At 48.5% G+C, this 13413-nt stretch overlaps 2 long non-coding RNA genes across 2 annotated transcripts in view; one reads left to right on the top strand and one right to left on the bottom strand.

Annotated features, from left to right (window-relative positions):
• Positions 1–13413, bottom strand: part of LOC145716353 (uncharacterized) — a 438007-nt gene that overhangs the window by 321578 nt on the left and 103016 nt on the right. The window lies entirely within an intron of this gene.
• LOC145716352 (uncharacterized) overlaps positions 1–13413 on the top strand; it is a 17358-nt gene that overhangs the window by 1528 nt on the left and 2417 nt on the right. Inside the window, exon 2 of the long non-coding RNA XR_014138979.1 lies at positions 10374–10657. This is a non-coding gene — a long non-coding RNA (uncharacterized LOC145716352). The remainder of the gene's footprint in view (positions 1–10373; positions 10658–13413) is intronic.

Here is a 13413-nt window from a genome sequence, read left to right as displayed (position 1 = left end):
TAATGCAGATGCTCTGTTGAGCCGCGTCCTCACGAGGGGCGAGCGGTGTGGACAGGACGCGGCGGGCACCTGGAGAGCGACCCCATTCGACCCTCACGCGACACCCAGGAAAGCACGACTGACAGGACCAGTCCACACCCCTTGGGAATCCAGAGCCAAACCACCCGAAGAAGCCCAAACTGACACGCAGCACGCGGGATGCGCCACCCGGGTTCAAAGGCCTTCGCCATTTGTAAGTGCAGGTCAGATCCCACCAGCGCGGTCTGTACGTGGTCCCTCCCACACCCCCTTCACGACCACCTGAGTCACAAGAGAGGCCGGCCAACTGTGATGTCATCCGGGGCAGGAACTGGCCCGGTTTCTGCCGTTGGCTCTGCGACGACCAGAACACCACCCGCTAGGCGCACAGCGGGGCATCTGCGCGACGTCCCCGTGAGCTGCCGGGCCGACGGCCCCTGAGCAGGACGAGGACCGGGCTGCGTGAAACATCAGAGAGTCCTGTTTTTCTCAAGAAGCAAAAAGACCGGCCCACAGCCTGAGCTGGACTCCCGGCGTGCTCTGCTCCCCGACCGGGCTCCGCGGAACAAGGAGATGGTCTCTGGGGGAGCAGAGTGCTGATCCTTTGGGCTCAAAGGACCATGACCCCTGGTTTCCAAGACCACACACTCAAGCACTCGGCAGCCGGCAGTGCGGAGGCTTCGTGGGGCGCTCGCTGCTGGGCTGGGCAGGGTCGCCAGGGGCGTCATGGGGCGACTGGGGAGTCGGCGCCATCAGGTCGCAGAGGGGTAAGACGGGGTGCGGCCAGGTTCCCAGCGGAACTCTGGAGAGACGAACAGGACCCAGGGACGCAAGGAAACTCACTCGGAGCCATCCAGTTGGTACTGGGCAGAGCCAGACTTTGACTCCCATGAATTTATCACAGTAAAAATCACAGAGAGCCAAACTTACTCTCAAAAACTCCTTAACCTGTGTACATACAGTGCAGCAAGATGCTCGCCCTCTGGAAGGCACGGCGGGCCCACGGCATTCCCTGGGGTGACTCAGACACGCAGTGGAAGTCCATGGAGGCGCCCAGCCCTTGAGCCCTCTCGCTCTCCTTGTCATGAGCAGGCGCAGCTTGATCTGTGCAAGTTCGCTGGGCGGGAAGGCGCCCGGTCCGGAGCTGCAGGGGCCAAGGGGGAGTGACTGGGCCTACCACTCCAACCACTGAGAGCAGCTAAGCTATGACGAGCCCAAGGCATGCCAGGCAGGATTCTGATGGGTTTATTGACTCCCTTGATACCAGAGATGAGCAGACATGTGCCCTACTTCCAAAGAGCTCCTGGTTTAGGGAAGTTGGTTTTTTTTCCCCTGTAAATATTTTATTTATTTATTTGAGAGAGGGAGTGAGGGAGAGAGAGAGAGCACAAGCAGGGGGAGTGGCAGAGGGAGAGGGAGAAGCAGACTCCCCACTGAGCAAGGAGCCCGATGTGGGACTCAATCCCAGGACCTTGGGATCATGACCTGAGCCAAAGGGAGATACTTAACTGACTGAGCTACCCAGGCATCCTAGGGAAGTAGCTTGGGGGCTTCTTAAAAATTTTTTTACTAAAGATTTTTTTAATTGAAATGTAATTACTATACAATGTTATATTAGCTTCAGGTGCACAAATATTGATTCAACAATCCCATGCCTTACTCAGTGCTCACCCTGATGAGTGCAATCACCATCTGTCACCATGCAATGTTATTATCATATTATTGACTATTCCCTGTACCCTACTTTTATCTCTGAGACTTATGTATTTTTTTTTTAAGAATTTATTTATTTATTTGACAGAGAGAGACACAGCGAGAGCAGGAACACAAGCAGGGGGAGTGGGAGAGGGAGAAACAGGCTTCCCGCTGAGCAGGGAGCCCGATGCGGGGCTCGATCCCAGGACCCTGGGATCATGACCTGAACTGAAGGCAGATGCTTAACAATTGAGCCACCCAGGTGCCCTGAGACTTATGTATTTTATAACTGGAAGTTATAATCCCCTTTATTTCACTCATCCCCACCACCCCCCATCCGGCAACCATCAGTTTGTTCTATGTTTTTAAGAGTCTGGGTTTTTTGGTTTGTTTCTTTATTTGCCTGTTTCTTTTGTTTTTTAGATTCCACATATGGAATGGTGGAATGGGTGAAATCATATGGTATTTGTCTTTATCTGGCTGACTTATTTCACTTAGAATAATAGGTACATCCACGTTGTTGTAAATGGCAAGATATCATCCCTTTTGATGGCTGCATAATATTCCATTGTATATATATACCACATCTTCTTTATCCATTCATCTGTCGATGGACATCTTGGCTCTTTCCACAGTTTGGCTATTGTGGACATTGCTGCTATAAACATCAGGGTACACGTACCCCTTCGGATCCCTACATTTGTATCTTTGGGGTAAATACCTAGTAGTGCAATTGCTGGGTCGTAGGGTAGTTCTATTTTCAACTTTTTGAGGCACCTCCATACTGTTTTCCAGAGTGGTCGCACCAGCTTGCCTTCCCACCAACAGTGTAGGAGGGTTCCCTTTTCTCCACATCCCTGCCAACATCTGTCCTTTCCTGACTTGTTAATTTTAGCCATTCTGACAGGTGTGAGGTGGTATCTGATTGGGGTTTTGATTTGGATTTCCCTAATGATGAGTGATGTTAGGCATCTTTTCATATGTCTGTTGGCCATTTGGATGTCTTATTTGGAAAAATGTCTATTCAGGTCCTCTACCCATTTTTTAATTGGATTATTTGGTTTTTTGATGTTTAGTGGTAGAAGTTCTTTATATATTTTGGATACTTACCCCTTATCAGATACGTCATTTGCAAATATCTTCCCCCTTCCATAGGTTGCTTTTTTGTATTGTTGATTGTTTCCTTTGCTGTACAAAAGCTTTTTATTTTGGTGTAGTCTCAATAGTTCTTTTTAGTTTCTGCTTCACTTTCCTGAGGTCATATATCTAGAAAAATGTTCTATGGCCAACATCACAGAGATTACTGCCTGTGTTTTCTTGTAGGATTTTATGTTGTCAGGTCTCACAGTTAGGTCTTTCATCCATTTTGAGTCTATTTTTGTGTATAGTGTAAGAAAGTGGTCCAGTTTCATTCTTCTGCATGTGGCTGTCCAATTTTCCCAACACCACTTGTTGACAAAAGACTGTCTTTTTTCCATTGGACATTCCTTCCTGCTTTGTCAAAGATTAGTTGACCATAGAGTTGAGGGTCTATTTCTGGGCTCTGTGTTCTGTTCCCTTGATCTACGTGTCTGTTTTTGTGCCAGAACCATACTGTCTTGATGATGACAGCTTTGTAATAGAGCTTGAAGTCAGGGAGCATGATGCCTCTAGCCTTGTTCTTCTGTCTCAAGATTGCTTTGGCTCTTCGTGGTCTTTTGTGGTTCCATATGAATTTTAGGATTATTTGTTCTAGTTCTGTGAAAAATGATATTGCTATTTTGATAGGGATTGCACTGAATCTGTAGATGGCTTTGGGTAGCCTGGACATTTTTTAGCAGTATTAATTCTTCCAATCCATGAGCATGGTATATCTTTCCATTTGTTTGTGACATCTTCAGTATCTTTCACCATGTCTTATAGTTTTCAGAGTACAGGTCTCTCACCTCCTTGGTTAAGTTTATTTCTGGGTATTTCATTCTTTTTGGTACAACTATAAATGGCATTGTTTTCTTAACCTTAGGGGGCTTTTAAAAGGCCTTACTGTGTGGGTTCTACCCGCAGAGATTTTGCTTTAACTGGACAGGGGTAGAGCTGAGGCATCAATTCGGGAATTGAAAACCACCAAGCCCCGTGAAGGAGGCAGGCATGTGGGCCTGGCCATGGCGGCTCAGGGTGCCAGTCCGGATCATCCATGTGTGCTGAGGAAAACCGCAGGTGGGACACCTGACCAAGATACTGAGGGTCAGGAAGTTTCCCAGAGAAAGTAACATGGGAGAGAGGGTCACTCTAGGCCTATCACTGACCACGGTGTGTTCAAGGGGAGTCTCCGTTCACACAAGCTGCTTTGACTCACAGATGCCCTGTTAGTCCTGCCCCTGTTGGAACCTTTTTACTTTAAAGAGCCCAAGTCAGTTAAAGTCAGACTGGCACTCCGGAGGGCAAGGGGTCCCCTCACCAAGTCAGCACTGGTTTTCATACCCAACAGGACGTGCCGGTTTTCTGCCTGGGTCCGTGGGCAGCAACGGAGCCTCTGTCCTGAAGAGGGACTGCTCAAGAGTGCCCGTCAGGGAGAAGGAGTCTGGCTTGCTTGAAGAACCTCCCCTTGCTGGCATCACTCTCTGTAATCCAGCATAATTTTTTTTTAAGATTTTATTTATTTATTTGACAAAGAGAGACACAGGGAGAGAGGGAACATAAGCAGTGGAGAGGGAGAGGGAGAAGCAGGCCCCTGTGGAGCGGGGAGCCCGATGCGGGGCTCGATCCCAGGACCCTGGGATCATGACCTGAGCAGAAGGCAGACGCTTAACGACTGAGCCACCCAGGTGCCCCCCAGCATAATTTTTAAGGTGAGGGTTGGGGTCTCCAACACAGAACTCCTGACTAATATTGCAGCTGCCCTACAAATCAAATAGGTTTTACATGCTGATTTGGGGATTGAGAACTATTCCTTACATTGCTTTTGATGGGTAAGTTCATTCTGATTCCCAGCAACCAACTGGCAAACGTTCTTAGAATATAATCCATCTGTGGAAATCAAGTCTGTATAGTATACATTATAATTCATGATATTAATCAGAGCTGATAAAGCAAGTGGGTATAAAATATACAATATATTTATTTTAAAATCCATATTTGGCCTAACCTCATCGATGTGTCTTAAACTAAATTGTTTCAAACATGCGACAAAATAGGAACGGATGCTGGATTAAAAATTTACTTGAAAACATTTTGAGGGGCGCCTGGGTGGCTCAGTCGTTAAGCATCTGACTTCAGCTCAGGTCGTGATCTCAGGGTCCTAGGATCGAGTGCCTGCATCGGGCTCCCTGCTCAGCGGGAAGCCTGCTTCTCCCTCTCCCACTCCCCCTGCTTGTGTTCCCTCTCTCTCTCACTCTCTCTCAAATAAATGAATGAACTCGAAAGAAGAAAGAAAGAAAGAAAAAGAAAAAGAAAGAAAGAAGAAAGAAGGAAAGAAAGAAGAAAGAAAGAAAGAAGAAAGAGAAAGAAGAAAGAAAGAAAAAGAAAAAAGAAAGAAAGAAAAAGAAAATTTGAAAATTGACTAAAACTTTTCAGGCTTTCTTTCTATTGCTATATTTCTAATTTTTTTTAAATAGTTTATTATCTATTTGTTTGTTTATTTGAATATTTTGAAAGCAAGCTACATACAAATGGCAGTGGGTGGACCGCCCTGGCTGGTTGTGTGCGGCCGTCAGGCCTGGGGGAAAGGAAGTGGGATGTGCAAACCCCTCTGAGGCGGGGGTCAGAAAGTGATTACACAGATTCTCTCTGAGTGGCAGGATTTTTTGTGGTTTTTGTTCCTTTGTATTTATCTCTATTTGGCCATTTTTCTACAATGAGCATGTGTTACTTTTGTTAAGTTAAACAGTAAACATGAAAAATCTCGGACCCGTGATTTATAAATCTCTGCAATCTGAATGTCTGTGAGTAGATGATATTCGTGCAGGGGAGGATTTGTATTTCTAAAGGCCTGTAACTGATGCATCTCCAGTCTGAAACTTGTCCCATTCTCCTGCTTTAAGTAAGTACAGTTATCACAGGTGATTTATAGGTCATCTGACTGCTTTTAAAACATTGCCTCTGGGTTTCTCAGGCTGATGAAGTCCATAGACAGGACACTATGCACTTGCCAAAACCCACAGAACTTTGCAACACAATGTATGCAGATGTTTATAAGATCATTTAGGAATTAAGAGGATCCCGGACAGAATACATACGGAATGTGACTCAAGAATCTCAATGTGTTACTAGTCTTGAAACTACCTCCCTGAAGGGGGGTGGGGGACAGGTGCTGAGCTAAGCAGCCTTGGCTCCTAGAACACAATCCTGCAGCCCCCACAGGGGTGGGGGTAGCACTTCTTGGTTTTTTTTTTATTCAATTAGCCAACATATAGAGAACATCGTTAGTTTCAGAGGTAGAGGTCAGTGATTCATCAGTCTCACTAACACCCAGTCCTCATCCCATCACGTGCCCTCCTTCATGCCCATCCTCCAGTGACCCCACCCCCACTCACCTCCCTCCAGCCCCCCGCAGTCTGTTTCCTAGAGGTAATGGGGTGGTACTTCTGATGCTACCCCCCCCATGTACCCTGGAATTGAACAATTAGCTAGATGGATGAAGGATGGTGAGAGCAGGGTTTCTTGCTGTTGGAGTGAGGGGTTAAGAACTGGGGACACCAGGATGAACTCATGTTCAGTGTAATGTGGACATAACTGATTGCATATTAAAATATGTACAGATATGTATACGTACGGGGTTATTACACACATGTTTCCTTGCTCTGTCAGCCGAGTCTAACCCCACCCCTTCCTGATACAGAGTAGCATATCCTACACCCTGTTCTGTGCCTTACTCTTCCGCGGAACCGTATACAGGGTTTCTCTATGTGCACATCCTACAGCCGCACAGCGCTGTGTGGGTATACTCACATGGACATGTGTTATTTCCAACCCTCCTCCATTTCAGATAATTCGGCAGTAGGGCCGCTGGTACACGGATCATTTTGTATGCATACAGGTGCATCTATCAGAGAGAGTGCTGAATCCAAGGTACTGCGTGGGTAATCTCACGAATGCAGACAAATCCCGGAGCATACTCCGGCCAGTAACTTACGAGAGCGCTGGTTTGCTGCAACCTTGCCAACAGAGTGCCATGTCTTACTTGTGGCATTTTGCCCATTTGGTAAGAAACGGTATCTCTGTGGTCTTAATTTGCACGTCACTTATGTTGGGTCAGGCTGAGCATCTTTCATATATTTAAGACTGATTTGTATTTCTTTGGTTCTGAATTGTCCATCAGGCATGTTTCCATTTTCCTGTTGAGTTGATGGTTTTGTTTGTTTTTTATGAATACAAAAGAGTTCTTCACGGAAGATTAGCCCTTTATTGTGATTAGTTGTCGAAAAATTCCCCGGGTTGTCACTAGTCTTCTGACTCTCCTTAAGATATCATGTTGACATGTGAATATCTGTTTTTACAGTTGTATTTATCAATCATTTTAACTTTTACTTAGGAGAAAGTATCTCAACCTGCTCCAGACCTCTAGACCCTTAGAACCATCATGTGGTGTCAGCCCCCTGGGTTTGTGTGGAATTTATCCACCCTTCTGGGACGCGTCTTACTACCGCATCTGGGTCAGTGGCCGATCCCACCAGCTGTGAATCTAACACACCGTGAGAGTGATTCGAGTCACGCCCTGTTCACCAAACCTAGAGATTTTGGTGTTTTGTTTTGTTTGCTGTTATTATATGGATCAGGCAGGACCTGTATCAGCTGCCCTATAATTTGGCCACAGGGAACTCATAATGATCAGCCACTGTGGGCTCCTGTAGGTCAGACTATTCTGAAGACAAGCCTGACCCTCTGCCTCTTTCTGTCTTGATGCCCACTTTGCTTCCAGTGATGATGCCTCTGCCACCCTTGGGCCATGTTTTCCCTCCCCATAGAAATCAGGGTGCTTGTTCCGATTGGGGTATTCCCTGACAGCCACGAGAGCAATATTCAAAGACGCTGGTGCTCTCCTGGCCAACATTTCTCATCGTTTTGGTGAACAGTGTCTGGTAGCTCTTCTAGGGACAAAGCTCAGAGAGGAGTGAGCAGTTCACCATTAAAAATTTACTCCAGCTGGGGCGCCTGGGCGGCTCAGTCGTTAAGCGTCTGACTTTGGCTCAGGTCATGGTCCCAGGGTCCTGGGATCGAGCCCCGCATCGGGCTCCCTGCTCGGCGGGAAGCCTGCTTCTCCCTCTGCCGCTCCCCCTGCTTGTGCTCTTTCTCACTCTCGCTCTCTCTGACAAATAAAATCTTTAAAAAAAAATTTACTCCAATGTTCCTATGTGCCTAAGTCTTTGAATTATTTCCGCCACATTACACCCAGGAGCCTCTAGCATGTCACCGTCAGTGAGCAGGGGTGAGCCAGGGCAGACTGCAGACATGGTCCGTGTCTGCGCAGGGGTAGGGATGGTGCAGGTTGAACTAGGACTTGTCCCGCTTGATTGGACAGTTGCTTCAAACTATACACAGATCATCAAGACTGCATGCTGGTGTGAGTAGACAGACCCCTCCGGATCCACGTCGATGACCACAGAGGGGTATCCCAACTTTGGCGGTCTCAGCAGCCTTCACGGAGTCGTGGGTCCACTGGGTCGGCAGAATTTAGAAGCCTGGGATTGCCCTTTCATCTCGCTTGAGATGGCCAGCCCAGGTCCTCACTCAAGGGTCCTCCTATGTCCATAAAAGGAATTTCTTAGACAACTGCAGGTACATAACCTGGTTCCCTTCTGTTTTCATGGTTTTCTGCATCATCAGACCTACTGGAAACGTTGTGGTAGCAGGTCTGTGCAAGAGTGTGCCTCAGTGGACCCCCACTTGCTACAAAAATGGTGCATAGGTCTGGAATGGCTCCCAGCTGCTGGATGGAGCTCAGTGACTTCAGGATATTCAGTAAGTTCACCACATTGATCATTTCATTTAATCTAAAAGTTTAATCTTTCCTACTCGATCCAGCCCCGTCAGAATACCACCTACGTATTCCATCATTTTTTTTTCTAATACAAACTAGGGAAATAATTTCCCCTGAGTTTGATTCTGTACCTGGCCGCTCAGGGAGAGGGCGCGAGAAGACCTGGCTTCCTCTTGTTGTGGGGTCTGCCAGTAGGCAGAGGCGTTCATGCCGAGGGGAGCGGGGCAACTTCCTCCAGCAAGGGAGGCTCAGCACATGTTGGAGAGCTATTCCAATTCTTTGGCAACCTGCGTTCCCAGAGTTCTGACTTTCACTTTTTAGAACCAGGGAATCTGTGCTAATTCGTCACTAATTCGGCAATGAGTGAGATCTGACTTTGAGTTTGGCTTCAAGCACCTTAGCCTGCATGTCCCTGTCAGTACCGTCATAGAGGGTCTCTGTTCTCGGCTGGTCCGCGGCCAGCCCTTGAGGACTCCAGCAGTCACCAGCCCTCCCGTCGCTCAGTCCCTTGTGGCCTCTGTGTTCGGTGTCAGTCTCCACGTGTCTCTCCATAGTGAGGCCGCTAATGAGCACTTGAGATGCTTTTCTGCTGAACAGCTTGCCTCCGTGCGGCCCAGGCGCTCAGAACTCACACTAGACCGATTCTCACGGCCGTCGCCAGCGTCCAAACGATGAATCCCAGAGTCTCCTTGTTTCCTGAGAAGCTGTTGCCTGTGTTTCCTCCTGTCCTTGGTTCCTGTTATAAGCAACGGGAACAAACTGAAGCTATTTTACACAGAACATAGATGAAAACATGTATTTACTGAGTGGATCGCAGACTCTGCAGGAGCCAGAGGCTCAGAGGCCGCAGATGAGCTGGGAATTATGCCCAAGCTCACGCCCCTGAAGGAGTCGGCTGCACCCACTCTCTGCCCCTCGCGGGACTAGCCCCCAGCCTGCATCAGAGCACAGTCAGTACGGTCTCTGCATCCTTGTGTTAGTTTCCGACCCAGAGTCCTGGCGGCGACGTGTCCTGGGGAAGACGTGGCCGCACGCCTCCACTCCAGACCAGAGCAGCTGGGTCCGCAGCTGCCGAGGAGGCGGGCTTCTGAGACGCGGGAAGCCAGAGGAATGGCAAACGTCCAGCTCAGCTCCCAACATCAGCTGACATTTACAAAGACATTTCTCTACCAAACCCCTCAACACTTAAAAAAAGGGGCATTTTAGGGCACCTGGTGGCTCAGTCGGTGAAGCATCTGCCTTCAGCTCAGGTCTTGGTCATGGTCCCAGGGTCTGCTTCTCCCTCTGCCCCTCCCCCCACTCGTTTTCTCTCTCGCTCAAATAAATAAAATATTTTTTAAAAATTAAAAAGGGCATTTTAAAGTCTCCATTTTATTGATGGTCTAGAGTCTATTTTTGCTCATCTTTCCCTATTTTCCCTGAGTAGGACAGTAGGGGATATGAAGATCCTAAAATCAAATTATTATATTCTATTCTATCTTTGTACTTTATCGATATCCTGAACCTGTCCCATTTTCAAGTATGGGATTTTACACAGATTAATTCAAAACTTTAGTTATTTCTTATACGTTAAAATGTTTGAAAAATAGCTGAGTTATAAAATAAAATAATAGAAACAGAGTCCTTAAAGAAAGTTTTACTCTTGACACTTGTTGGTGCGATACGCTAAGCCTTCCTGAGTTTGTTTTGCTCTGTTTTGTTTTAGGAGAACTGACAATGGACCCCGTCTCTGCGCAGGAAGTTGGATTGTGTGTGGGAAGTCCCTAAGTGACTGTGCATTTCTACCACTGAGCCTCTAGACAGCGCACGGAGCCTGATGGTATGAGAGGAGCCAGAGCAAAGCCCATTTGGAGAAAGAAAGAAAATAATCTCAAACTGCTCCTTTGATGTCACATTAGGCCATTCGTAGAGACCACCTCTGTTTAATTTAGAACTTCTGCCCAGTGCTTGCATGACTTGGTGGAACGCCTCCAGAGACCCAGCAGTAAGGTAGTGCGCACTCGGTCGGGGAACATTTGTATCCTGACGATGAGGCTCAGAGTCCAGTCCAGAGTCCCGTGTTCTCGGCACTTCCCACGGGCCTGACAGCACGTCCCTTGTACATCACGTCTTCAGTGGGCGAGGGGGCCATAAATGTGTCCAAAGGCAGGTCTATTCACCCTGCTCTGCTCTCCTTCTGGACACAGACTTCTGATTCCCTAGGGCGTACTGAGAAGTCTTTCTTCTCTCTCTCAGTGGCCTTTCTCCTGCTCCTGTGGTTGCTAGGATTTTAACAGCATGGTTGACCCTTGAACAATGCAGTTTGAACTGTGAGCCCACATATGTGCAGATTGTTTTGATAAATACAGGACTGTACATGTATTTTCTCTTCCTCATGATTCTTAATTACATTTTCTTTTTTTCTAGCAGACTTTATTGTCAGGATACCGTATATAATACTCGTAACATACAAAATATGTGTCAATTGATGCTTTATGTTATTGGTAAGGCTTCTGGTTGGCAGTAGGCTATTAATAGTTAAATTTGGGGGGAGTCCAAAGTTAGACATGGATTTTCGATTGTGCAGGTTTGGTGCCTGCCCCCGGCCCCTACGTTGCTTAAGGGTCATCCTTCAGACTATCACCTCTATCCATGTTCCGAGTATTTTTAGAGCACGGTCCTATTTGTAGGTTACAGAAAGTTTCTCTTAGAGATTTTATCAAGCTTTGTGGAAAAACTGGAGGAGGAGTTGAAATCACTGAAAAAGATTACATAAGACGCAGGGCTCAAAAATCATGTGAAACGGCATCATGAGCTACGTTTGCCTCCAGCCAACTTGGGAAATGCAGTGATGGCGAATCAGATTTTAGCAGAAAACAGCTCAGGCTTTCCCCTCTGGTCTCTATGGGAAAGCCGAAGCAGCTGGACCTTCATGGAGAGAAGCTGGAAGGTGTAACCACAGGTGCCGCAGAGAACGTAGGGTCATGCAAGCAGGTGTGAGTCAGGTGAGGGTGCACAGTGGGTCTATGAGTTTGCAAAGTCCGCTGCCCAGCCCTGTGGGGCTCTCGGGGACGTGGCACTGTCCGTTGGGGAAGCATGCAGATGAGCAGCAAGTGCTTTAGTTCCAAATGTTGTATCTGAAAATATCGTGAATTTCAGGTAAGTGTATTCAACCATTTAGCCAAATAGTTTAGCAAGCTGTGGAAACCCAGGGAATAGAATTTTAAGCTTTGGCCTGCTCTGTTATCAGAGCAAAGCGAGCTTTGTTAAGACTCCTTTCTGGCAGGAGATGCTTACTTCAGTTAGAGGACTCCTCACTCGACACGTTTCATCCCAATATGAAGTTAACGTTAGAGGACACCATGTGTGTCCTCTGGTGAAATAAGGTCAGCCGTGATCCCTTTTGTTTCAGAAAAGAGATTTTAGTCTGCTCATGTTGAAAGAACGCTAATTGTGAATTTAAGAAACCTGGAGGAGGCGTGCCTCCTCATCTTGCCTTCAGAATTCTGGGTGTTTGGGGGATGCTTTTCTCATGACCTAAAATATGTCAAAAAATGTTTTGAGAAATAAACATACAGCCTCCTCCCAAGAAAAGGCAGCACTTATTTAAATATTTAAATTAAAATTTAAAAATCATTTGTAACTGAATGAATGTCACAGATGAGGTTCAGCATGAATTCCTCCCTCTGAAAAATGAAACACTCAGGCCCCTATGATCATTGAAACTAATACCACCCAATTCCTGTAGTACCCAGTACTCATTCTGCATAGAGATGTGTGGAGGAGGATGGTTTAGTTAAGAGCAAAGCGTCTTGGTTGAATATAAATTATTTAGCCGGTCCAGAATTCCCACAGAAATTTATATTTACGTAAGCCTGCGTTAGAAATGGGGAGGAAAAGACGGGAGATGTAAAATGCAATCATTTGCAGTCATTTGCCTCAAATGCAGCTGAGTAGCTTTGGTGTATAAAAGATCCCACGAGGGACACGTTAACCGGCTTGTTTGCAGAGCCCGGGACTTTAGAATGACCTTCCTTTCTGACCGCCGGTGCACAGCCTGGGCCGCTAGAGAGGCCGTCCGCGGTGGCCCACCGCCCCGATTCTGCGCGCCGGGAGCCCCCGGCAGGGACGGAGCGCCGGACAGGTGTCCCAGGTGGACGTGAGCTCTGAGCAGCGCACCGGAGCGCGCCGCCGGCAGGTGCCCCCGAGGCCCCCCGGGGGCAGAACGCCAGTCCGGGGGCGCATCGCGGAGCGGGCACAGGGCGGGCGGGCGCCGGGTGCGCCAGACGCGGCCCGTCGGAGCGGGACACCCCGTGTCGTGGCTGCGGGGGCATAACCGCCTTCGACGAGCTGCAGACGCTGCTGTCCAAGACGCGGACTGCGGGTGCTGGGCGTCCGCGTTGTTCCCGGGGAGGCCGAGGGGACAACCCGGCTCTCAGGTCTGTGCGCTTGGTGGGCGGGGCACCGGGGTGAGGGCGGGACCCTGGGCTGGGTGGGCGGGGCACCGGGGTGAGGGCGGGACCCTGGGCAGGGCGGGCGGGGCATCCATGTGGAGTAGGACCCTGGGCTGGGTGGGCGGGGCACCGGGGCGGGCGGGGCACCAGGGTGAGGGCGGGACCCTGGGCGGGGTGGGCGGGGCATCCGGGGGGAGCAGGACCCTGGGCTGGGTGGACAAGGACCCAGGTGAGGGTGGGGCTCTGGGCCGGATGGGCGGGGCCACCCGGGTTAAGGGCGGAGCCGAGACGGCTGGGCGGGGTATCGGGCGA

This window comes from Leptonychotes weddellii, chromosome 11 (assembly GCF_054177405.1).
Source record: "Leptonychotes weddellii isolate Sample4059 chromosome 11, ASM5417740v2, whole genome shotgun sequence".
NCBI lineage: Eukaryota > Metazoa > Chordata > Mammalia > Carnivora > Phocidae > Leptonychotes > Leptonychotes weddellii.
Note: the sequence above shows the minus strand (reverse complement) of the source record. Positions and strands in the feature narration are given on the sequence as shown.